This window comes from Triturus cristatus, chromosome 11 (genome assembly GCF_964204655.1).
Source record: "Triturus cristatus chromosome 11, aTriCri1.1, whole genome shotgun sequence".
Lineage (NCBI taxonomy): Eukaryota > Metazoa > Chordata > Amphibia > Caudata > Salamandridae > Triturus > Triturus cristatus.
Window position 1 is genome coordinate 947,995,302 of NC_140594.1, and position 26,215 is coordinate 948,021,516.

Below are 26,215 nucleotides of genomic sequence, written 5' to 3' on the forward strand. Positions count from 1 at the left end.
ACCGCTTACGCTACGTGACATGAGTGTTGCGCATTGACCCTGGGTCGGTCGGTAGCATTTCTCCCTCACTTGGGCACTGGTGATGAAGCGGCCCCCTGGCAGGTGCCGACCCGGCAGTCCTGATTCCCCCCCTAAAAATAAATCCAAAGAGCCTGGAGGATAGTCACCTACCTTTGTCCAGTGCCTGACGAAGTGTACAGTGAAGGTAGGCACTACTGGTGAAACTAGAGGACTGCGTGAGTTAGGCGTGTGGTGCCTGCCCCTTCAGAGGCTCATGGCTACTGGCCTTTTGGAGAGTGTGGAGCCTTCTCTGACCCTCTACAAGTGGATTGAGACCGGCATTGCTGGGGCCGGGGGCTTCTGGCCTAGCGGTTGTGCTTGGCAGACCCCGTGACTTTTGTAACAGCGCTGTAACTCTACAACATGGGGAAACCTGACAAGTCCCAGCCCAAGTTGAGCTTTGAACAACGTAAATCGAGGCATAAGTAGGATACTGGAGACTCTGCTGCGTCGGAATCTGAAACACCGGCTGAAGACCCCATTGGAGATATCAAAACGATCCTTGTGTCTATGCAAAAGGGCCTATCAGCTATTGACGCGAAAATAGACTCTCTGTCTTATAGAATGGACCGAATGTCTGAGAGGGTGGATAAACACGCTGAGCGACTCGACATGGCGGAGCGAAGAATCACTGAAACCGAAGAAGCACAAACTGACACCAACAGTGTGCAGAAACAGGTGGAGAAGGCCCTGCATCAGTTACAAGATAGGGCTGAGGATGTGGCGGCCAGATCTTGGCGCAGCAATCTGCGCATTATTGGCCTTCTGGAGTCCACTTCCACGGGCAACATGGAGGTCTTCGTCAAAAAACTGCTCACCACCCTGCTTGGCGCTAACACCTTCTCCTCCATGTTTGTTGTCGAATGGGCCCACCGCTCACTGGGTCCTAAACATCCCCAGGCGCACCCCAAGGCCTGTAATAGCTAAATTATTGAATTACAGGGACAGGGACGCGGCGCTGAGTAGGGTTAGAGAGCTTGGCAGCCTTCAATACGAGGGCTCATCGCTCTCCCTGTTCCCCGATTTTACGCTCAGAGTACAGGAGGCCAGAAGGCAATTCTCTCCATGGAAACTAAGGGAACAGAAGGTGGAATATGCAATGTTATACCCAACGAGGCTGAGGGTGATGGAGAACGGGAAAGCAAAAATCTTTTCAGACCCTCAGTCACTCCTAAATACTGGGACAAGCTTGGCAAATGGAGTAAAGGACAAGTGGAGGAGGATCGTAACGACAATGAGAGCGGTATTCTCGATGAAAATGACTGATGATTATGCCGAGCACTGGGGGTCTCTCCCCCTCTACTTTGCTGGAACATTTTTGGTGAACTACCAACAAGACCAGCTGGGGAGTGGTAATCTCCCAAGTACTTGATGACTTCCTCATTAAACTGGCCATATAACGCTCACTTTGATTACCACTCTGCACATGCAACATAGCCCCGGCTCCTAGCTGTACGGGCAATTTCTTACAAGTCACCCTTAAAGGGTGCCATCTCGTATGTGGGACATGCAGTATAAGGGATTTCTAGAGGGGCTCCTTGGGGGGGCTCCCCTTCCAGTGATGTCTCCCATTTACTAGCAGGTGGCGATGTGGATTTGGTTAACGCAGGAGTAATAGCCGGTAACATCCGCCCCCATGCGTTATATGCTTAATGACATTAAGTTAACTTGTGTTTTCTATTTTCTGACAATTGTTTCTGTTCTGCATGTATAGTTTTCTTTGGCCGGGGGGGTGGGTGGTAGACCGCCTGTGCCTAGTTGGGGATGGCATGGCGTGGGAGGGGGGTGGGTCTTTGTTTTGTTGCCTACAGTTCACCAGATTGTGTGGGTTGTCAGATATAACGATACTATCTTCACAATACCAGCTGTGGTAGGCATGTCATGTAAAGGTAACTTATGACACAGAGAGGAGCAGATCAGGGGCAAAAAAGGAGACTGCGGTGTTAAATGGTAGCGGCAGTTTCAGTCGATAACCTTTCAAGTATTTGCCCGGCGGTAATCGCCTCTTATACCACTCGATAATTTACCAATGAAAGAGGCAGGCGCCGGAGACTGGAAGGCAGGAAACAAAGTTTTATTCCGTCGGAGCAGAACACATCAGATCAGACAGCAAGGTATCGTCACGAGGTGCTCTAACCGCATCTCTGAGACCTGGTCTCTTATACACCGGTTTATTGCTTTATTACACATAGTACATTCTTGAGATTCCCTTGAAGTATGGGGGAGGTATCCCCTGAAGCCCTGGTTCAGATCCGATCCCACACATAGATACAGTAGAAGTTCCCACCCTACCCGCAGTGGGAGATGGCTATCGCGCAGCAGGGAATTCCGCTAATTCCCGGGGGTGTGTGCAACCGGCCGGGTCTCAGGGGGTAGGGGCTTTGATCTACTGTAATCCCTTTGATGAGGGGTGTTTCCCTTACAGTAGGGGCAATAAACTGCATCCGCAGGGCTAGGTGATGGCCTGGGACCAGTTCGGACAATGGGGCGCAGAGGAAGGGGGTTATCAAAGGAGAGGCATGACCATGTATGGGATGTCGGTCGGATGTGGTTCCGTAGCAGGGTCGCGCAGAAGGAGAGGGTTTATGGCCTGTATGAGAGAGCGGGGGTGGCCGGCGCGCGGGGGGATGCTCGCAGTGCTAGGGGAAAGCGCTGGTGATCGAAAATGAGCGGGGAGAGAGTGGGGTGCCTAAAATGGCGGCCGTGCATTCGCGGTGCGTGGTGCTGGGGAGAGGCAAGATGGCGCAGATAATGTTCAGTTTGCACGCTAAATTTCCACAGTCCTCCCTTTTAACATGTCTCGCCAGCTTGCCTGGCCGTCATTTATTCTTCGTTAACCTTCAGCTATAATATCGTTAATGTCTTTCGTACATTCCTTAAAGATACAGAGTTTTTAGGGCATGCAGGAGTAATCTGACATATTTGCTTATAGTTATTTACAGGTGATAAAGTAGGCGCGGAGGTAATACATACAGAGTTACAGTGTAGTCGTGTACATGGCTGGTGTTGTATGGATGTTACTATACAAAGTTACATTTCCTTAACCTCTCAGTGTACAGTCGGAAGTGATTGATGCAACACCATAAAAACTTGATAAGAAGATAGTTAGTATAAAAAGGTGGTTGGGAGAGGATTTTCGACTTTGACATGGGTTCTTCTTTCCAGTGTCCTTTTTATGAAGAGCTATCACTGGTAAGCTCTCATTGTTGTTCTTCTTTCGTTGGCACTGTTGAGCACCGGCGGTGGAGCTAAGGTCCAGCTCAAATCCAATTTCTCACATTGCAGGGTGTGATCATTCATTGTTCTCCGATCACAGCCCTGTTCATTAACACAGTTCACCATAGGTACTTTGAGACAGGGTACCTGCCTTTTGTTCTTCTGTGGGTAGGTCAGATTCATAATCCATATAAAAGATGGTGAGAGAGAGAAGGGTGTGACGTGCTTCGGGACGCCGAGGGAAGAGGGGGTGGAGTGGGATCAGATCAAAAATGTGGACCAAGGGGAGCAGAATCTTCCAGCACTGGGCCCACCAATCGGGCCCGACGGGTTGAGACTTCAGGCACGCTGGTCGGTGAACAGGGGGTCTCGATGTAGCCCCTCGCGCTTATCATCCTGAAAATGATGTCTCGTCCCACGCCCTTTTTGCTTCGTAGCCTCCCCCTTGGTCGATGTCATAGATGTTCCAAGGTCTGCAGCCAGGCTGTGCGTCACGTCCGACCCCTCCCTTCCGATGGCAGCACGTTATCTTTAAATGGGTACAAGAAACAAAAGTCTTAGAGAGTTGGCAGGGAAGACATTTACATACTTCATCCTCTCTCCCAACCACCGAGTAGTTGCGGACATGTTTTTATCGGTTGCTGCATGATTGGTGTCTTTTAACTCTGATGTTAGTGTGTGCGTTACTAATCTATTAATCATTGCTGTGGTGCAAGTTTCTGTGGGTGTCTCTGTCCATCGTCTGGCCCCCTAGGTGCCGATTCCTGCGCCCGATACTGGTTGCAGGAAGCCTGACATCTGTCAACCTTCTAGTCTATTAAAAATTCGAACCGGCTTCTCCGGCAGAGGCTTGTTCGTCTCAACACAAGTTTTGTTAATATATATATCCTTCCGAGGACTGCTAAGTTTATGAAAAGAAAGTGCGAGGTGCTACTGTCACGGGTTCACGAGAATCCATTTTCGGGGAGGGACATAGGCTAAGCATTATTTTTGCTGGCGGCAATAGGTAACCCTTTAACAGTTTAGGCGATGTATTATTAGTGAGGCGGCTAATATAGGGCTGGGGTTATCTTGGGAGGGCGGGGTGCTTTAGACGTTCTATTTCGGGGTAATTGGGCGGGGGTAATTCTGGGCGGTGGAGATGGTGTCCCTTAAAAAAAACAAAAACCATTGACATATAGTCCCCGTGTTGAGGGTCAGATTGGGGGACATCAGTCGTCTTACCTGTCCTTTCTTTCTCAGCCGATTAGGCTCAACATTTGCAAAAAGGAGAGGTAGTAACGTGGTAAAGTATGGTCGTTTTGTTTCTGTCAATTTGTTCGAACACCACCGTGTTCAGGCTAATTATACACTTACCGAAAAGGTATGTGTCGTTAATTTATTCAAACAGAAAAGAGGGTAAGAAGGCTTTTTAGTGAGGGAGGGAGTGGGAGAGAGAGAGAGAGAGAGATAGAGAGAGAGAGAGAGAGAGAGAGAGAGAGAGAGAGAGAGGGAGAGAGGGAGAGAGAGAGAGAGAGAGGGAGAGAGAGAGAGAGAGAGAGAGAGAGAGAGAGATGTGCATCAAGTAGGCTATTTGGCATACATACGACACAAAACGAGAGAGACATGGGTACGAAAATAGGCCACTTGGTGCACACACAACATGGAGTAGCATGGGTCTGTTCCATGTAAGAAAACACAAGCGGGGAAAAGACATAAGTTCGGTGATCACGTACACACAAATGCCGGATAGGGTGTGACAGTACATGCATCAAGTGTAGAAACTTAAGATGGAGACTCAGGGCTACGTTGAGCATCGGGACCTCTCCTTTCCTGTCCTCTTTTTCTATGCTGCGTACTTTCAGTATTTTGTAGTTTATCCTAGGGGTTGTCGGACCCTTTATTCTCCTCCCTTTGATCGGTGGACGAGTGCTTCAATCATACAGTGACGCTCTCTTCAAGTGACCCAAATATAAAACGCATACACATTCATGCCGTATAATCGTAGAACACACGCACAATCATATCATACACTTTTTCATGTTCCTAATGGTGGTCTGTAATTTTACGCACTATCTCACAACGTTTGTCTATGTTTTTCCCTGATATTGAACTCTGTGCGGTCCATGTCCATTCCACTCTTCAGTCGGAACTTTGTCGTGACCTATAGAAGGGAAAAAAGAGGGGAGGGGATGTGCAGTATTCAAAGTACCCCAGCGCGCGTAGACACGAAAAAGTTCTACTTACCACGTACCAGGCTAGTCGCAGGAATGGGTGATACCACAGACCTATTATTCTCTTTGTCCGAGACAAAGATGCTCTAATTTATTTCATTTCCTAAATTCGGGTTCCCTTGTCATATATGCATTTCTCAATCGGTCGTGTATTAGGATGCAAGATACCATACCTTGCGTTCGGCATATACCCTGAGCTATGGTTGACCATGGTTTAACAACTCTTGGAAAAGATAGGTGTGATGGGTACAAATTCCGTTAATCAAAAAGATTCAGGCAAATGGGGACTGCATTATCTGTTTTCTATTGCTTGGGGGTAACAATCATTTAATCAAATGAAGAGATCTCTATCAACCTATGTGATTAGTCATGGCACTGATTCCGTAATTCTTTCAAGAGACCCTTTATTTAAAACAATGTCAGCATACAAGATACGGGCCTACAACCGTTCAGGCCGGCCACGTGGTGGGGAGGCGTCGAGTGTCATGAGCAACGCTACTACGGCATAAAATCGGTTCCCTTGCCGCCCCTCCCCGACCATCATGTGTGGAAGCATCGCATATATATATATATATCTGTTTAACACAAATGTCACGTGACTGGGACGCCACAAGGGTGTGTAGGCCTCTCCTACATCGGCGCCATCTTGGGGCGAAGTCGGGCCAGAGTACAGTCTAAGTCTTTCCATGAATTTGCTGTTGGACCAGAATCCCTTTCAGTAGTTCGAGAACTTTCGTTAGCGTCAATTTTGCGTCAGCACGGCGTCACTGCGACCCCGTAGAAATGCCATGGTTCGTTCTTGGGGCGGGGCAGGAGGCGGGTTCTTCCGCCAACGCTTCGAACCAGTCTTTCTCACTGCACTAAGCGGAGGCAAGGTGGCTGCCGTCCGGGGCAAAGAGCAATGGCGGCGGTTTGTCCTTACCGGAAGTCCGCGGGAGTCGAGTGTCAAATGACTCCAGCCGATTCTGCAAGGCTGAGGGGAGCGTCTTGTCAAGGGTGGGGCCCATGCCCAAGCAGACAAGCTTTCGAGTCCAGAATTGTCTCACGGTGGGCTTTAGGCCTGGGTCCGGAGGAGTCGACCGCCGGAGTTCAAGGGCAGCAGTAGCAGCAGCTCTTCGGTACAGTCACCGGAGAGGAGCCAGCAGCAGTAACAGCGGCAGTTCGGATGGTACTGCTACCGGGGTGATTCCAGTAGCAGCGACGACAGCAGTTTGGATGGTATCACCACCGGGGTGGGTCCCCGATTACCTTGCTGCGGGGGCCCACTCCTCACGTCGGGTGCTAGCGGCAGTCCTGGTGAACCCGGTGCTTGGGTGGTTGCCTGGCGGCCGCGTGCAGGGGCGCCGGCTCAGCCGAACGGCGAATGAAGTGGCAGGGCGCAACTCAGCTGGCTGACGTGTGAAAGATGCGGTTGGGGTGCCCTCGTCTGCTGGCGAGCCTCCACCTGGGGAGGCGTGGGAAGCCCGTCCGCGTCGCTTCCCCCGGCCAGGGCACCCCTCCGTTATTGAAGGAAGAAGAAAAGAATGGGAGGATCCACTCGACGTGGCAGGGTGCGATCCAGCAGACCGATGAAAAAGATGGTTGGGTGCAGCTTAGCTGGCCGGCGAGTCAAAGACGGTTGGGTGCAGCTTAGCTGGCCGGTGAGTCAAAGACGGTTGGGTGCAGCTTAGCTGGCCGGTGAGTCAAAGACGGTTGGGGTGCCCTCATCTGCTGGCGAGCCTCCACCTGGGGAGGTGGGGGAGGTCCGTCCGCGTCGCTTCCCCCCTCGTAATTCCTTTTCTGCTTTTACTTCTTCCCTCTTTTTCCGTTGCGTTGCTTCTTTGCGCCACATGCCGATACTGTCAAGCATAGTAGGCGTCGTCTTATTGCTACGCAGAGCTATTTCTAGCGCTTCTATCTTATGGTCGTCGAAGGATCCCATCAGTGGCCACTGACTCTCGGGGTCCTTCTTTGTATATTTATGCCATAGCTTGGTATAAGCTACGGCGACTAGTCCATATTTAGTGAACATGTCCTTATTAGGGGTGCCCTCCAGTGGAGCCGGATGGTTCACCTCTAATAAGCGGTCCGGGCAGAACCAACTACCAATCAGTGGGGAGAAGATAGGCATGACGGGTTTCAACGGGGACAAAAGTCAGCACTACCTATCTTTTCACTGCTTGCAAAGACTAGACAGAATATCTCTATTCCTCGTTATTTGTAAGCAGAGAATACCTCCAAAGAACCAATATCGAACAACTGATGTTCGGACAATCAATCAATCAATCAATCAATGGGAGATAAAAGATAGGCATGACGGGTTTCAACGGGGACAAAAGTTAGCATTACCTACCCTTCACTATTTGCAAAGACTAGACAGAATATTCCTATTCTACGTTATTTGCAAACAGAGAATATCTCAAAAAGCACTATTCTCCAAAACAATCAATGTTCGGACAATCAATCAATGGGGAGATAAAGATAGGCACGACGGGTTTCAACGGGGACAAAAGTCTGCGTTACCTACCCTTCACTATCTGCAAAGGGAGAGAGAGAGAGAGTATTTCTACTCCTCCCCGTTTGTAGACAGCGAATATCTCAAAGAGAACAATCAATGAGCACAATCAATGAGCAATACTAGTATTTCCAAAGCTTTAAACAATCAATCAATTATTTCGCATTTTGTCGTGTATCACGACCTTACCCGGACCGCGTGGACAGTTTCTCGTCTTCCGCCTCCAGCGCCCGATCGTCCTCTACTCTCCGTATTTGCTGCGGCACTCCTGATGGTTCCCAGTCAGGACCGTAGATCACTCGAGAGAGGTCTGCTCGGAACCAGTGAAGTTCGGATGATCGGCTGCCAGACGAGGGTCTATTGGGCAGGAGCTCTCCCGATCGTTGCAGTCGTTCACTCTGTCGTCGGGACCTCTCCCACTGGATCCACGTGTCGCTGATGGGCCCCACGTTTGGGACGCCAATTGTTAAATGGTAGCGGCAGTTTCAGTCGATAACCTTTCAAGTATTTGCCCGGCGGTAATCGCCTCTTATACCACTCGATAATTTACCAATGAAAGAGGCAGGCGCCGGAGACTGGAAGGCAGGAAACAAAGTTTTATTCCGTCGGAGCAGAACACATCAGATCAGACAGCAAGGTATCGTCACGAGGTGCTCTAACCGCATCTCTGAGACCTGGTCTCTTATACACCGGTTTATTGCTTTATTACACATAGTACATTCTTGAGATTCCCTTGAAGTATGGGGGGGGTATCCCCTGAAGCCCTGGTTCAGATCCGATCCCACACATAGATACAGTAGAAGTTCCCACCCTACCCGCAGTGGGAGATGGCTATCGCGCAGCAGGGAATTCCGCTAATTCCCGGGGGTGTGTGCAACCGGCCGGGTCTCAGGGGGTAGGGGCTTTGATCTACTGTAATCCCTTTGATGCGGGGTGTTTCCCTTACAGTAGGGGCAATAAACTGCATCCGCAGGGCTAGGTGATGGCCTGGGACCAGTTCGGACAATGGGGCGCAGAGGAAGGGGGTTATCAAAGGAGAGGCATGACCATGTATGGGATGTCGGTCGGATGTGGTTCCGTAGCAGGGTCGCGCAGAAGGAGAGGGTTTATGGCCTGTATGAGAGAGCGGGGGTGGCCGGCGCGCGGGGGGATGCTCGCAGTGCTAGGGGAAAGCGCTGGTGATCGAAAATGAGCGGGGAGAGAGTGGGGTGCCTAAAATGGCGGCCGTGCATTCGCGGTGCGTGGTGCTGGGGAGAGGCAAGATGGCGCAGATAATGTTCAGTTTGCACGCTAAATTTCCACAGCGGCTTCTGCCATGGAACGTTAGGAGTGTAAATGACTACAGGAAGCTGCAAAAGATCTTAGCATGCCTGAAAAGACAGGAAGTGGACATGACTCTACTAGGCTTCTGGGGCCGTATCAGGCTGCCAGATTCACTTCGCACTCGCGGGGAGTGCTTACTTGGTTAACCCCGAAATCTGAATTGTCACTTGAGGCACACAGGGTGGACCCTACCGGTAGATATGTTATCTCTAGATGCCACGGCAAGAGGGCGGACTTTCAAATTGTTAATACATATGGGCCCAACTACGACAACTCCCAGTTTTACAATGCATTGTCATCCCACATGTCAGAGGCTTCTGCTCTGCCACTACTCTGGGGCGGGGATTTTAATTGTGTTTTAGATCCCGCACTTGACCATTCTAGTGGGCCTCCTAGGCATCCATCTGCAGCTACTAGAGCTATTGGAGATACAATGTTACAATGAAATGTAATGGACACTTGGAGGACCGAATCCCCTGGGCAGGGAGGGTACACACACTATTCCGCATTCTATAATATCCATATTAGAATAGACTATTGGTTCATATCAAAGTCACTTGAGTCTCGGGTACGGAACTGCACGGTGCTGCCCCGCTCTTTCTCAGATCTTTCCCCAATATTGCTGGAACTTGAGATCCCTCCAGGTGGGCCTGCCCCTTTCCTATGTCTCTTTCACCTTACTTTCTCTTGGATACTGTGTTTAAGGCCGAGTTGGCTTCAGCCATCAGAGAGTCCTTTGACATTAATATAGGGTCGGTGGATGAATTTGCCACTGTATGTGAGACCTTCAAGGTCTTCATAAGTGGGGTTGCCATGAAAAAGCACTATGGTGTACTACGTTCAATTAGAGGGAGAGTTGCCCCCCTGGAGGCTCGCTTGGGTACACTAGAGCGGGAGGTTTTGCATGGAAACGAGCCACAGATTCAAGAACAAATTTAAAAAACTCTGGAAGAATACCACGAGGAGGCAGACAGTGAGTTAAAGAACATGGGGAAGTACGCTATGGCTAGGTCCTATGGTGAACAGATCGGGATCAGCATTGGCTGCCCTAGCCCGCTGCGATCGCGGCACATTCAGCGAGCTCCGCAGGGAGAATGGCGATGCGCTGAGAGAACAGGCAGATATAGTTAACAGGTTTGGGAGATATTTTAAGGACCTGTATAGTTCTAAAATTACACCTGACGAGGAGGACATTGCGAATTACCTGGAATACATCCGATTACCCTGGCTTACGGATGGCCACAGAGAGTACCTACTGAGGCCCTTTGAAGTGGTTGAGATCCTAATGGCACTCACAGTTGACAGAGGGAGTGCAGGACCTCACCTCCCTCACGCAATTCCACTTTTTAAGAACCCATCATGCACTACAAGAGCTGCTTGGGTCCAAGCTGCAGGAACCCCCCGGAATTACCCACCTTTTCGCTGATACTGCGTTCCGAATGCCCTATTGAGTTAGTCTCAAAAGTCTATGCCATGTCACTGGCTTTTAAACACAAGCAATACACTAAAGCTAGAATTGAGTGGCAAAACGAGATTGGTGCAGGGCTAACAGACGATATTTGCTGCAACTGCTGTGCTGTTACGCAAAAGATCTTGTTGAATGGAAAGCATAGACTAGTCCACTTCAAGTATCTCAATAGGGTGTATCACAGACCAAATAGGCTATTTAGCTATGGGCTTAGGGACTCTAACTGCTGTGAGCGATGTAGTGAGCTGGAGGCTGGTTTCTTGCATGTGGCGTGGCTGTGCCCTGCAGTTGCGAATTCTGGAGGCAGTTCTTTCACATACTTAAATCAAATATTGAACAACAGCTATCCCCTGACCCCCTGTTATCACTCTTGAGATACACAAAACCTCTCAAGAAGGGTATTAGAAAGATGGTTTCCTTGGGACTATTACTGGCCAAGTGCAGGATAGCAATGCTCTGGATGCGAGGTCCCGTGCCCACAGTAACGGAGTGGGAGAGGGATATGACTTACTGTAACACCAAATCAGATGTCTACAATGAGTAGAAAAAAAAGTTTCTTGGGCCTGTACACACAATATTTAACATCTGATTTGAGCATAGAAATAATGTGTATTTATAATAACAGTATCCATGCGTCCGTGCCGAGGCTTCAGCCAGGGTGGCATTGTTTATTCTTTTGTGATTGCTATGTCCCTATCAGCGAATAACAAATAACAACATTTGCACAATGTGTGTACAGGCCTTGTACTAAATGTTAAAGGTGTCGTGATAGTGTACTTACGAAGTGGAATTGTAAGCAATGGTGTTTCAGAGAAAGTAATCCTGCACTGTCAAACAAGCAAATATGTGTTAGAAGTCATTGTGTAGAAAAGAAGGCAACTTAAGAAAGATACATGTAAAAGGGCTTCAATGTTTCTTTCTGTGCTTAACCAAGCCATGTGACATTGGTGGTCTGGTTATTGGCTGGGGCTGCTGGGGATGTTGTCTGGTTATGGTGGTTTATGGTTGAGCATTTGCTAAGATATTTTGAGATGAGCTGCTGTTATTCCTTACTCTTTGCCTTATTTTGTGGAGGAGCTGAGCTTGAGCCTTTGACAGTGTGCCACTATTTCCATGGTCTTCAGCACTGGAGAGAGAAGTTCTGCAGATAGAAGTAAGCTACTTGGACTTCCTGAAGACTTTCTGGGGCTTGGGTTAATCACTGAAGGTTAGGTTTTCTGCCTAGTGTGCCTTGTGTTGCCTCCCTTGCTCATTTGTGTATTTTGGCACATTGGGGCCCATTCTTGCCTTGTCAACCAGAGTGATAGTATTTGGGCAGTGAGTCTGTTTGGATTCTGTAACATCCGTGTTCTTTGACCCCTTTCTCTTGTAGAGTGCTTGTGACAAGCATATATAAGAAGGCATGCTCACCCCTTCAGCCACAAAGCAATGTAGTTGTGAGAAAGGGTGTAGCAAGAGCGGATAGGAGGGTCAGAGAGGGGCACTATGGCTGGCACTATCGAAGGCTGCTGTGGCAAAGAGATGCTTAAGTATGGGTATGGGCTCTGCAGGGAGTGCGAAGTGCTGCGCTTCCCACTTTCTCGCCTGTGTCTTACCGTCTCCTGATCTGGGCTGGTCTGGGTTGGTCTGCCCTTAGTTTGCTCCTGATCAGGAGAGATTAATATCCACAAGCTCTGATGTCCTGGGCATGCCCTGGGCACCTGGACACCTTGTACTTCATCCTGCTGACTGGTGGCCAGTCAGGGGAGCAGGAATGGTGCGTGTGTGGTTTGAGGAGGAGGCAACCATTTTTTAAGGCTAGCTGCCCCCTATGCTAGCAAGCCACATCAGCATAGCAACAGCTGATTCCGCTTGTGGGGTGAGCTAGCTACCAGTGCCTAGCACCCAATGATCAGTCCTCTCCAAAGTGTCGCATTTACAAACAGCAAGCATCTTGCTCCCAGTGGCTAGTAGACACAGAGCCATATTTGTATCTGAAACAAACAGTCATTTTCTGTGAAACATTGTCTTAAATTTTTCCTCTACTTTAAAATTAAGCCAACTACGTCCTAATGTTTTATGAAGCATGTAGGAAGGTGGAATCTGACTACATGGTTACCCCCACTTTTTGCCTGGTGTTTTGCTGGTTTTCAATTTAGTTTGACTGGGATCCTTCTAAACAGGACCCCAGTCTATCTGCTTTCTCCCTAAATTGGTTGTTCATGTACTTTAGGTACACTCCAGATTGGATTCTGGGGTACCCTTATAAGTCCCTAGTATATGGTATACTATATATCCAGGGCATAGGTACCCCAGAGGCCTCTCATGGGCTGCAGCATGTATTATGCCACCTCTGGGAGACCATTCAAAATGACACAACTGGTCTGCTACAGCAGCCTGTGTAAGGTGGTGCATGCACCCCTTACTTAGATATAGGTTCACTATATCTATCCATATCACTGCACATATAAACCTATCAGTCACCCCTATGGCAGGCCTTATCAATCCTGAAGGCAGGGTGCTGGGTTTTATGTGAGAGGGTGCAACTGCATGAGCAGAGCCCCTCTGCAGCCTTCGGAACCTCTATTCCGGGGTTGTTTGTGATACATCCAAAAATATATACTTAAGTGCATTATAACCTCGCGGTAAATGCTAACTTTAAAACGGCTGCATGGAAACATGTCGTGTTTGGTGTCAAACACCTTGGAATCATACCACCACACCAGTAACTGGTGTGGGAGGTATGATTCCACCCTACTGGAGGGAGAAATATGACAACACCATTACACCCGGTACCAGCTTTACAGACCCTGGCATCACAAAATGGATGCTGGCAGCCACAGACACGAGTCTGCACTCCTGCTGCTGGACAAACTCCGACAGGGGAAGGCTGGACAATAGGTTTCCTGTCACAGGGAGGTGTGACCACCTCCTTGACCGGCTTTAGTGTATTGGGGCTGGGTAGGTGCACTCTGAGAGGGCTTTGATGTCTGCACTGGGGGCACATTTGGTGTCCTTGTGCATAGTTCAGCTCAAACCGGTTGCAGAGGCTATCAGCCCCTGCTCTGGCACGCAAATGGACAAAGGACATGGGTGTAGCCACCCCTCTGTCCTGACCCTCCCAGAGTTTGTCCCACCTTTTTGTTGAGTATAAAGTAGGAACCCCTGGCTACAGGATTTTAGATTTACCTGGACGAAACTCTGCCACAGAAACCAAGTACTTCAACTATCTACACTATGTTGGATGACCGAAGCATCTCCCTTGGAGTAAAGGAGCAGTGATTCCACCGATGATTACCGGCCTACCCTCCACGAGTGTTCCGTGGGCTGGTATATTGTGATTCCTCTCGAGGTCACTTCACGATCCCTGGTCCGTCGACCTGTGGGTCCCTGAGAAGGGTACTTTAAATTTCAGTGGGCTTTCCTGGTTACTCCAGATGTGCCCTCACTCTCCATTGCTTGGGGAGTCTACAGGACCTTGCTGGTCCACACCGAAGCATCTTTTCTCTGATCGCGGGGGTTGCAGTTGCCAAGGCTTGTTGGTTTCCAATTTGGACACTGACCCCCCAGCACTTATCTTATCTTATCTTATCTTATACGGAATTTGTTAAGCGCACGGTCACCCAGAGGTTTCATGGCGCTGAGGAAACAGATAGTAGATGGTGAGTAAAAAGGCAGATGGAATAATGCTCTAACCATGCGCTTGTTTGAATAACCAGGTCTTCAACGCTCTCCTGAACTCTGTCAGCTTGGTACAATTCCGGATAGACAAGGGCAGAGAGTTCCAAGTTTTTGGGGCAAGGTGTGCGAAGCAGGATCCACCAAGTCGTTTCTTTTTAAATGTCGGCACCGTGAGGAGGGACAGATGGGCAGAACGGAGGTCGCGGGTCGGTTCATGTTTGTTTATGAGTTGATTGATAAACCTAGGGCTTTTACCGTGGAGAGCCTTGAAAATTATGCAGCCTGTCTTGAAGGTGATCCGATGGGTTATGGGGAGCCAATGGAGGGAGGCCAACAAAGGTTTGGCTGACTTCCTGCGATTGCTCTTGAATATTAATCTGGCCGCTTGATTTTGAACAATCTGCAGGCGTTTAACGATGGTGAGGGGAAGGCCCAGGTAGATAGAGTTGGAGAAATCTAATCGCGAGAGAACCAGTGCGAGTACTACCTGGATGAGAGCAGAATGGGTCAGCAGATGGGCGATTTTTTAAATCTTTCTTAGCTGGAAGAAGCAGGAGGAGATCACTGTTCCGGCCTGAGTTTTCAGTGAGAGGTCGGCACTGAGAGTGACCCCAAGGCTTTTAGCTGACTGGGAGGGTGATGGGGGAGTGCCCATTGAGGATGGCCAGAAATGGGGGCCCCAGCTGAGTGTGCTATTGCTAGGGAGTACCAACTCAGTCTTTCCTGGGTTCAGCTTAAGATGGTTCCGATCCATCCAGCTCTGAATGTGCAGCATGGTCTTTTGAAATTCCTCGACGGAATCTGGGGAGTTGAGAGGGAATACCAGCTGCAGATTGTCTGCGTAGTTGTAAATAATGACTTTTCTATTTTTCAGGGAGTGCAGAAGGGGTTTAAGATATAAATTAAAAAGGAGGGGAGACAGTGAGGAGCCCTGTGGGACACCGCAGGTGGTTGGGAGTGTGGGGGATGTGAAGTTCTCCAGCTTTACAGCCTGGGATCTGTCCGTCAAAAAGGACTTAATCCAAGCGAGAGCCGCGCCACTGAGGCCGGCTTGTTCGACACGGTGTAATAGAATAGTATGGTCCACCGTGTCGAACGCGGCCGATAGATCGAGAAGTACGAGGGCTTGGTGAATTCCATTGTCGGCGTTGGTCCTTAGAGTGTTCTGCACGGCGAGGATCACCGCTTCGGTGGAGTGAGCCTGGCGGAATCCCGCTTGGTTGGATTCCAGGTAATCTGATGTTTCGATAAAATTGGATAAGCAGCTGGTTACATAGGCTTCCAGCAGCTTTGCGCCGTAAGGGAGAAGGGAAATGGGGCGGTAGTTTGAGAGGTTAGAGGGATCGGCACCAGGTTTCTTGATTAGAGGGACCAGGGTGGCATTTTTAAAAGAATCGGGTACTATTCCTTGTGATAGGGAGGTGTTCAAAATGGGGAGTATGCCCTGAGGGAGTGCGGCATAGACTTCTTTCAGTATATGCGGGGGGCAGGGATCATTAGGTGAGCCCGATTTTACTCGGTTCATTAGTTCCAGTAATTTGGGTGGATCACTGGGGGGGATATCCTGAAGGGTATTAGGATTTCTACTGATGTCCGGGTAGTCTGCCACAGCATGGTTGGTTTGGATGCTGTTTTTTATGATGTCTATCTTCTCCTTGAAGAAATCGTTGAGTCGGTTGCACATCATTTGTGATGCAGGTTGAGAGGGAGAGGTTCTGGAGTCATTGCATAAATCGTTTACGACTCTGAAGATTTCCCGTGATTTGTTTTTAGCGTTGGAGATTTTGTCTGAGAAAAAAGTTGCTTTGGCAGATAGGATGGAGTCTTTATAATTTTTACGGGCTGTCTTGTATGATGCTCTGTCTATGGCGTGGTAGCCATGTCTCCACTTCCTCTCTAGTTGGCGGAGTTCTAGTTTCTGCTTTTTTAAGTCAGAGGAAAACCATCTATGGGCGTCCATACGACGGGCGCGAGAGAACATGGTAAGGGGAGCGTGTTCATTGCATGCAGAGCGGAGCCACTCGGTGTGTGCTTTGTCCATCAGATTGATGTCTGGTCCCTGGGTAGGGATGGAATTGGTCAGGGTGGAGAGGAAATCTTGGAGGTTTAGGGATCTCCATTTCCTGGCTGACCCCCCCAGGGGCGCTTGATTTTTTGGGTGACCCTGAGTGGTGATAGAGAATTGCAATAAATAGTGGTCAGACCATATGCATGGTAAGGCCGTGGGACAGGAGGTAGAGATGTTGTGAGACCAGATGTGGTCTAGGATATGTCCCTTTTCATGGGTGGGGATCGAGACGTGTTGGAGAAAGTTTAAATTAGAAAGGAGCTCGAAAAGTTCTGTGGCGTGAGGTCCAGCTTCCGAGTTATTGTACCATTAATTGAAATCCCCTAGGACCATGACCTTGTCATAGTCGACGACTAGACCTGCTATTTGCTCAGACAAGGAAGCTGGGAAGGAAGGCATAGATGTAGGTGGTCGGTAGATCAATGCTAGCGCCATGGTGCCTGTATCGGTGTCGGATTTGAAGACTAAGTTTTCCGTATCTGGTAAGTCTAGGGGAGGTAAGATGGTAAACGTATGGTCTTTATGAATAATGGCGGCAACCCCTCCCCCAGCTTTTCCTGGTTTTCTATCTGCTGACAGGATGTAATAATCTGATGGTAAGGCCGTGAGTATATCTGGCACGGAGTCTGTAGTGAGCCATGTCTCCGTGACAAATAGTATGTCAGGACTATCCGACTTCAGGAGCAGAAATATATCTAGTTGGTGTTTAACCAGAGATCTGGTGTTAAGATAGAGACATCGGAGGGTCCGGAGATTGGGTTTAGGGGGGGTTTATTGGTTTTAGATCTTTGAGGTAAGATAGGGGTCGGTTCTTGTATGTGATGGTGAGAAAGAATATTGCTTGCCTTTAGGCGAGCGTGTGTGGTCGGGTCGAGGGGTTGAAGAGCGGGATTATGAAAAGAATGCAAATCGAGGGAGGAATACCTGATGAGTTCTTCATTCTGCCTTGTCCCTGGGCCCGTGCAGGCGCGGACGGGCGCAGACGGGCTTGCCTTAGACGCGCCTTTGGCTCGCAAACGGCGCTCCCGCTGCGCTCGTCCGCTGCGCTTTCTGCCTAGGCACATGATGAAGGGGAAGGAGGGGGCGTGGCCTCAAGGGGGCGTGGCTAGCGAGCACGCCTGCGATGGCGGCCGCTGAATGGCAACAAACAATCAATCACCGCAGCAGCGCTCAATCAGCTGCGTGGTGTGACGGCGGAATAGAGTGATCAAGTAAGCTTTTAGAGGTTATTTATTCAACAGTTTAAAAGCAGTTTGCACAATTTTAAAACAAAATAGCGTACCTCCAGAACCCGGCTTCCGCCTCAGGTCTGGGAATCTAGCACTCGACATCCTTTGTGGGACAGCCCACCTGCAGACTTTGGTGGCCGTCAATGTTTCCTGGTTCCTGTGGCTGCAGAGTCAAGCTTCACCTCTTCGCACCTGAAACACCCGACATCGGTTGGCATTTGTCTACCCGGGCCCCTGGTCACCGTGAAGTGACCCAGACTCTGCCCCCTCTACTTTCAGGTTCTACTCAGCTCTGATCCAGGCTTGGATCACACCGGACACTTCTCATCTTCCCGGCAGCAGCACTTTGCAACATCACGCCATTGAAAACGACGAAGACTCTCGACACCATTTGACACCTATGCACTCGGCTTCCCTGGGTTAGGTAACACAAGTACTCCAGTGCTCACATGGGTGTTGGCCTTCGAACCTTCTAAGTTTGAAAGGGTTTGCTTAAAGTCCTCTCCTAAGTGTCCTTAATCTTTAAAATTCCAACCGCGACTTTCCCATAGGATTGTACGGAGCTCGCGGCTGTGTTGTCACACTGCACGGCTCCCCCGTGGGTCCCCTGTGTCACTACCTTGGGTGGTTCCTTGGGGTCCCTGCGATTCTACCTGCTCTAGACACTGTGTCTAGTCAAGTCGTGGTTGTTATACCACTTTCTTAATATATGGTTTGGTCTCTCTCTGGGGCCCACTGTGTATTGTGCTATTAACTGTTGTTCTAGTGTATTAATATTGTGTACCTTGTTCTCTAATCTCATAAAGAGGTTAGTAGAGAGTGTTTAGTAATAAATACATATATTTTATATCTATATATATACCTTGTGTGGTTATCCTTTCATTTGGTCATTCAGGAGGTTATGACCAGGTAAACCAAGCTGCTTTTCATTCCTTCGAGACTTAGCCTGAAGGCTGCTCTCCATAGCTATCACTAGGATAGCTTTCAATAAAGGTTGTCTTTAACCTAATCATCAATAAGGGTCGTTTGGACTGGTGCAAGGGGCCCACTTTAACTAGTGGGCAACATATACCAGGCCAACTTCTCACAAAGCATGTTTCTTCACTTTAAATTCCTCACATTTAAACAAATGGCTATATTTTCCTGTTATAAATATGGCACCATTTCTACATTCCACCGGGAGTGATATGCCTGCTATTTATAAAGAGACTTTGACATGCAAGAAAATTAAAGTGATGAGTTTTATGTAATGCATATACACATACATTTAACTCTTCAGTTGAATTTTCTCCCATTCAAAGTGCTTTATTTACACACAACAGCCATTTCGTTCTTAGTGTCTGATAGACACGCTGCCATATTTATAACTTAAAATTACAGCCATTTATTTTTTTTAATGGGAGAAATTTAAAGTGCAGAAAACGTTCCATCAAGTGCAGAACAATGTTCCTTTTTATAAACATTTCTCTACACTTCAAATTTCTTCCATCTAAAAATAAATTGTTGTATGTTTGTGTTGGAAATGTAACGGTGCTACATTTGGCAAAAGGTATGTCCTGTGTCACAAGTACATACAACACTGGCTCTCAGTCATCCATACACATGTATCCTTTTCAATCCCACACATGTTCATACATTCCTATAGACCATGCACTCACTGACACACGTCAGCCCTATAATAGTACCTCTAGTCACAGTATTTTGTTCAAACCATAGTATGAATTCCATGGACATTAGGTTTAATGTAAGTGAAGCTGGGCGAGGTGATGCCTCGTAACAATGAACAAGTTACATGGCCTTCAGTGGCTCACAACGATTTTCATTGATCAGAAGTAGCTCTCATTACAGAAAAGGTTGGAGAGCCCTGAATTAGAGGCTACAGTGAAAGAGGCGAGGGAGTTGCCAGGTTCAAGTTAAATCAACATAAATGTATTATACACCCTCTGAATGACGCAGATCTGGGGGCAGGAATTCCCATGCCTCTACAAATACAATTGACTCCCTTCCAGTATTTAGGAGTAATGATGAGTGCAGATTGATACACAGTTTACAAATGTAATGTGGAGAGCATGGTGATAGGGTTGGCAGCAAGTGTTAACAGATGGTTGAAGTTCCCAATGTCATTGATGGGCCGCATCGCTATCAGTAAAATGATTGTGACACGAAGGTGGCTGTACATATTACAGCACAAGCAGATGACGGAAAACTGCAAATACAATGACTGATGAACAACCCGTTGCGTTTGCAAAGCGGGCAGAATTACGAATGCGTCTGAACCATGCATTACATTTACAATGCAATTCGTTACAATGACATGTGTTAGGTCAAGAGCATTGGACTTTAAAGTCCAACGCTTTCCCTACTGTTATGGTGACTGGAGTTGGAATAGTAATATAATCTATTCCAAAATCCAGCATCCCCCTAAGGCAAGTCATTGTAACGATGTGCGTTGTGAATAGAATGCACGGTTCAGGCGCATTTGTCGTTCCACCCACGTTGTTAAGGAACGCATGGAAAAAGAATGCATGGTTGTGTCATACAACCGCAGATGACAATACCTGAATCATGATGTCGGACATTGGATGAATTATTCCTACTACCTTATCAGAAGACAGCAAAAGCTAGGCTAGCCTTAGACATGCTTAGATTGTCGTGGGCTTAGGAAAGTACGTTAGGTCCTAAATTTAAGGCATACCATAGGGCCGCACAGTTGCAGTATGGGGTGCCCTGGATTGACCAAGAGAAAGAAGATTTAGAGAATAAGATTTGATGCCCACCAGATTTGATGTCTTTGACACTGGTGATCCGACACAGGAAGAAGACACTGCCTACACACATACAAACCCTTATAACAATCTGGAATGAGGCAACAAGACAGGAGGGATATTAACAAATGTACATGCCACACCAGTGTCATGGTGTACTAGCCTCTGCCCAAGTTACTCAAGATTCTCACGAGAGGGGTTAGCCATAGTGCAGACTCGCTCCATAGGTGATCTATATGAAGATGGCCGGTCGCTGGGATTAAAGCAACCACACCCACTTCTTCACGTATGGGGGTCTGGCCGCAAGTGTGTGAAAGTATTAGCCGCAGTTCCCACAAGAACCAAAAGATAATGGAAATACAAGGGTGTTGGAAGCTGATCTCTGGTTTATCCCAGCAGTATTACCCCAGACAGATTAGCGGATGGAAGGGTTGAAAATGAAATAGGAAGTAGGTTTAGGAGAGGAACTGGTGGAGATTTCCTGGTGATTTATATGCCCAAGCCGCATGATGGTTGGTTACCCGTAATGCTAAATTAAAATTAATTAACTGCAAATGTGTGCATTGAGTATATATGCCGACCAGCTGCTTCACAGATATAATCTTGAGAATGATGTGAACCGCCCTTGATGTCAGACTGCACAGGGGACATATCTGCACACATGGTGGGGGCGCCCATTTACACGAAGTTTCTGGGGAGATGTAATCCACAGATTGAACGTCTTGACGGGACTCTGGTGCAGGCAAAGATGAAACAATGTCTGCTGGGATTAGTACTGAAAAGAAGCACCCGAGGACTGCGAGCAAAGTTATAGAATTGGGGTTACTGATGGCTAAAAAATGTACTGTACTAAAATCGATCATGAAAACGAGTCCAATAATCAAGGATTGGCAAAAGGATATGATGAATGGGTAAATGCATTATACGGTGGGGGGTGGGGGCAGTTCGACTGATTAAGGAAAGACACTGTAAAGTAGCAAGTATAATGCATGGTTGAGAAGCATCTTGAATTTGTTGAGATTACCAGGACATGTTAATGTATGACTTGTGAAAAAATGATCAAAAATGATCAATAAAGCATTTTTATTTTTTAAAAAGTAAACGCTTCAGGATAGCCACATAATTCTGACGAGGTGATATTCCTCACATCAAGACCCTCCCTCTGTTCTTCAAACGAAAACACCCATTTTCCATACTTTCTATACTTTATCAACACTGAAAAATTCGACGGTCGCTACTATCTCGAATGGAATCGAATCATAGATTCAACGTTTGGGGGGCACCAAGCACAAATTTGACTTTCCCAGACAGTCACGCAAGGGTTTGTGAAATGGACTAGTGTATTTATGTGATCTCCACCTTTGTTGTGCACCAGCTATTGTCTAACCCTGGCAACACATTGCTTAAATAATTACAGTGACGTTTTTATTGGTGATTTACTGCCTTTTAACAGCTTACAGTAGTACGTATAGCAACAGGTTTTGTTTTTGTGCTTTGGAATTGGCAGGTAATAGCCAGTCCGTCCTTGCTTCAACTTCCTTGCGGCTATTGAGGTAAACCATTGTTTATTTATCCATTTCTGTGACTTGTGTTTGTTGTTAGTTGACTGAGCCAGCAGGGTTGATACAAGGATGGAGACAGGTTGACTGTGGGTCATGGATAATTTAGAACTTCAAGCTTTAGGGTCAAGCAGGGGTCACAAAGGAAATACCTGCATTTAACAGATAGGAACATAAGTCAACAAAGATCACAGAGGCGTGATTATAGGTGTACCTGGACTGACATGTGGAATTAGGAGCTATCTAGAAACCTCAGTGCTAGTGGTGTGTGGAATTGCATAGTTTTTTCATTAAATGTATCAATAATTACAAATAAATAAGCAAATGGCTAGAAAAGTGGTTTCCTTGCATTTTGTATGAATTTGTCAGAAGCGGGTATGCTTTGGTACCAAACCTCACGCTAAATTCCAACAGGAAGCTAGTTTGAGGAGAAAATGACTCATGAATTTCACAGATTTTGCGACCATGATTAAATTTCACACTGGCCTAGTCAATGTCTCTTCAAGCCTTTACTGGTTGGACAGACTCACTAATATGTCTTATTTTACCTGATATAATCAACACTGCCTCCTATTTACAAGCCTTTTAGAGGCCCAGGCCAATCAGAAAATGTGCCCATGTTTTGAATGGTTGCTGCTGCACAGTTGCTGGTTCAACTCTGACTAGGGTAATCAGCAGCGTTTGTCAGCCTTTACAGACCGATGTGTAGTGTTACTAAATATGCGTGCAAAGCCTGGCTCGTTGCCAGGCGGATGTGCACGTGTGATCAAGCCAATGAGATGCAATGCTGGGAGTTAGGAATCTGGGTGCTAATGCAAGGTTTCACGCGTTAGCGTGACCTTGCTAATTAGGCGATAAAATTATCGCCGCTTTTTGGCTGAAAACGGCCGCAAAAGCGGCGATAATTTACTATCGCCGCCTTGTAGATATGCCCCTAAACTCTCTAAGGGGCATATTATCAAGGACGGGGTTAAAATTATCGCCGGTTTTATCGCCGAGATAGCGTTCTATTAGCAACGCTTATCTCATTAGCGATACAAATCCTAGCGCTAACTGCCTAACGTGAGATAATCGCTGGAAACCCAGCGATAATCTCACGAAATGTGGCATTAGCTTGATGATAGGGCCCCACAAACTTAGCCATGATATCCACCTTCCATAGGATATCATGGCTAAGTCAGTCCTGAAGCAGGCGTAAGGAAAGTAGCGATAACAGGAGCTATCGCTACTTTTCCTGCCGCTATGCTTCATAGCGTGGGGCTTGATGATAGGAGAAATGTCACTTAGCGACATTTCTCCTGTCATGTTAGGTCAGGAACGCCCACTTTGCATCTCATTAGAGATGCAATGCTGGGCGTTAAGAATCTGGGTGCTAATGCAAGGTTTCACGCGTTAGAGTGACTTTGCTAATTAGGCGATAAAATTATCGCCGCTTTTCGGCTGAAAACGGCCGCAAAAGCGGCGATAATTTACTATCGCCGCCTTGTAGATATGCCCCTAAACTCTTTAAGGGGCATATTATCAAGGACGGCGTTAAAATTATCACCGGTTTAGCAGCAGAAAACTGCCGCTAAAGCGGCAATAATGGGCTTGATAATATGCCCTTGAGAATTCCAATAGAAGCCCATGTTCACACTAGAACATGGGCTGCCATGGGAAGCTAAATCGGCGATAATTTTTAACGCTGTCCTTGATAATATGCCCCCAAGTGTGTGCATATGTAAGTATTTTCATTATAATATATTTGGAAGACATAAGGATCCTGAGTCAGCAAATACTATCTTCGGATCAGTCCTAAAAAAACGTGAAAGTCTCAGTTTTAATGTGAAAACCCCATACATAAGAAAACTTTGCAAACTACTCGAAGCAATCATATTATTACAGGAGTTGTGTCAGAAAAACGTTGCAACATTACACACTACTACGTTTCAAAGTTCCGTGTGGAATGGTTGTCTTCTCAGCTAGGTTACCAAGGAATGGACATCTCACACTGATATCCTGTATCAAAACTAGCTTGGTTTAGTTGCCTTGATCTGCACCTCAAGCAGAAAGGCTTCCAGGGCCAGACTGGGAATCCGAAGCAGCCCTGGCAAAAATGCTAAAAACAACTGCGCTACCTTCATCTCCTCGTACAAAGTCTCAATTTCCATCCATTCATCCTCTCTCTTTATCTCTCTGCTTCTCTCCTTCCTCTCTGATAACCTTCTCTCTACCTTCTCCTACCTCCTTCTCTTTCCCTGTCTCTCAAAGCCTCCCTGTGCCTGCTGCAATTAACCTCGGGGTTCTGGGGAGAGTGACAAGGTGTGCAGATTACAATGGAGAATGTTTCCTTTTTTGTGCTGATTATATGGTTAGGTCAATACTGTTGTGACTATGTAGCAGGCACTTTCCTCTGTTTGTTAGAGCTTGAAACAAATGAGGCATTAGACAGTATCGTTTGGGAACGCTACATACCTGGGAAGAGTTGTGGCGCCGCGGCCAGGGCGACTGACTCCGGAATCTGGGGTTCACGGTTCAGGCGCTGGCAGCACATTAGCCCAGCACCATGTGACTCTGGGCAATAGCTTGCTTAATCTTCCCGACGGCCCCCAGCGCCTAGAGACCCTTACAGGTGATTGTTCACGCTTTACAAATTGAGGTAAATGACGATTGCCTGGAGAGTTTACTAATTAACTGAATGAGGAACGAGCTTGCTGCAAATTGACTGTTAGATATGATCAGTAGTGAACATACTGAGTAAGAGACATAAATAGAAATGTTGGAGGTGGAAGAGCATGACAGAAGATGGGCTCAAATCTAGGCTTCATGGTCCACAGTGACAGATGTACCTATATGCCAAAACCTTTTGGAGTTCGGTAACAGCTTTAAGAGCTCGGGATGGCAACCTGACTAGTTAAAGTGTGCACATAACATCCAAGCTGTAGGTTACCCATTTTTTCAACTATTTAAAATTCGAGCCCCTGTTACCTCAATAGGAGAGCTGAGTCTCAGCACCACGCTTCATGTCAAGGTCACTCCTTTGAGCTACGGGAGGTCACTTGCACCCTACAAATGAGCTCCTCGTGCAAAGCGCCAGAGTCTGTTTGGGTCCCAATAGATCAATTCAAGAGAATATAGGTTTTTGGGATCCTCTCATTACCTCCTCGTCAGACCTCCCCGTCACAGTCATTGCCATATGAGCAATAGCTGCTCCCCAGAACTTCCAAGCAAAACTCCTTAGCTCATCCCTACCCTCCAGGCCACTCCCACATCCTGTGGCATATAACCCTTGACCCAAGAAAGCACATCCTGTTGTTTTTTTCTGCGAACTACTCCTTGCAAGACTCTATGCTCCAGCGACTGTTGTGTGGGTTTGGGGGTTGAGTCCCTGCTATAGCGGGACTATGCTGCCATTTTGCGGCTTACTGCCTCTTGCTCTCGTAGTTCTTTTTGGTTTCCTGGATTTTCAAGGTGATTAGGTTCCCCTCTTCCGGGTTCAATCCCCTGCTGTAGCGGGGACCTCCTGGGGGGTTTGGGGGATTTGTGGGGCACATTACAGCACTTTCCCGCACACCTGGGGTGTTACAGGTCAGCCTCCTCCTTTGGGAGGGCAGGCTCTGGTTTTGGGGCGTGGTCCTGGCTGCAGCGGGTGAAAATTAGCTCTGTGCTTTCGGAGCTGGCTTACTGCGGGGATCCTGTGAAGCACGGTGACAGAGTTTTGCCTCCTGCTCCTTTGCCATGGCCGGGTGCTGAGACGGTCCACGGGAAGGGGGGCTGACCTCCACAGTATTTTGCTGCTGGTACTCCCGGGGACTGCATAATGTGGCATTTCGGGATTTCCACTGTCCTAGGCAGCGGGTGTGCTATGTCTTGGGCTGGGTCCCTGTGGCCTGGTGATTGGGGTCTCGCCTCATTCGTCTTAGGTGCCTGGTGAGTCTCTCTGGCATGCTGGTTACTGTCACAGTCTCATTCCCCATTGGTTATGTGTTCGTGCCTGGTGTTTCACTACAGGTCATGATTTTAGTTTGACTTATGTTCGTTTCTACACTGTCTCGCTTTTTCATGGACAGTGGAGGGTCATGGTTGTCCTGCATGGGTGGCATCTGGTGCTCTGCCTGGGGCCTTTAGAGCCTGGGCCTCGTTAGGTCATGGGTTTTTATAGATGTCCAGGTTTGGTTGGT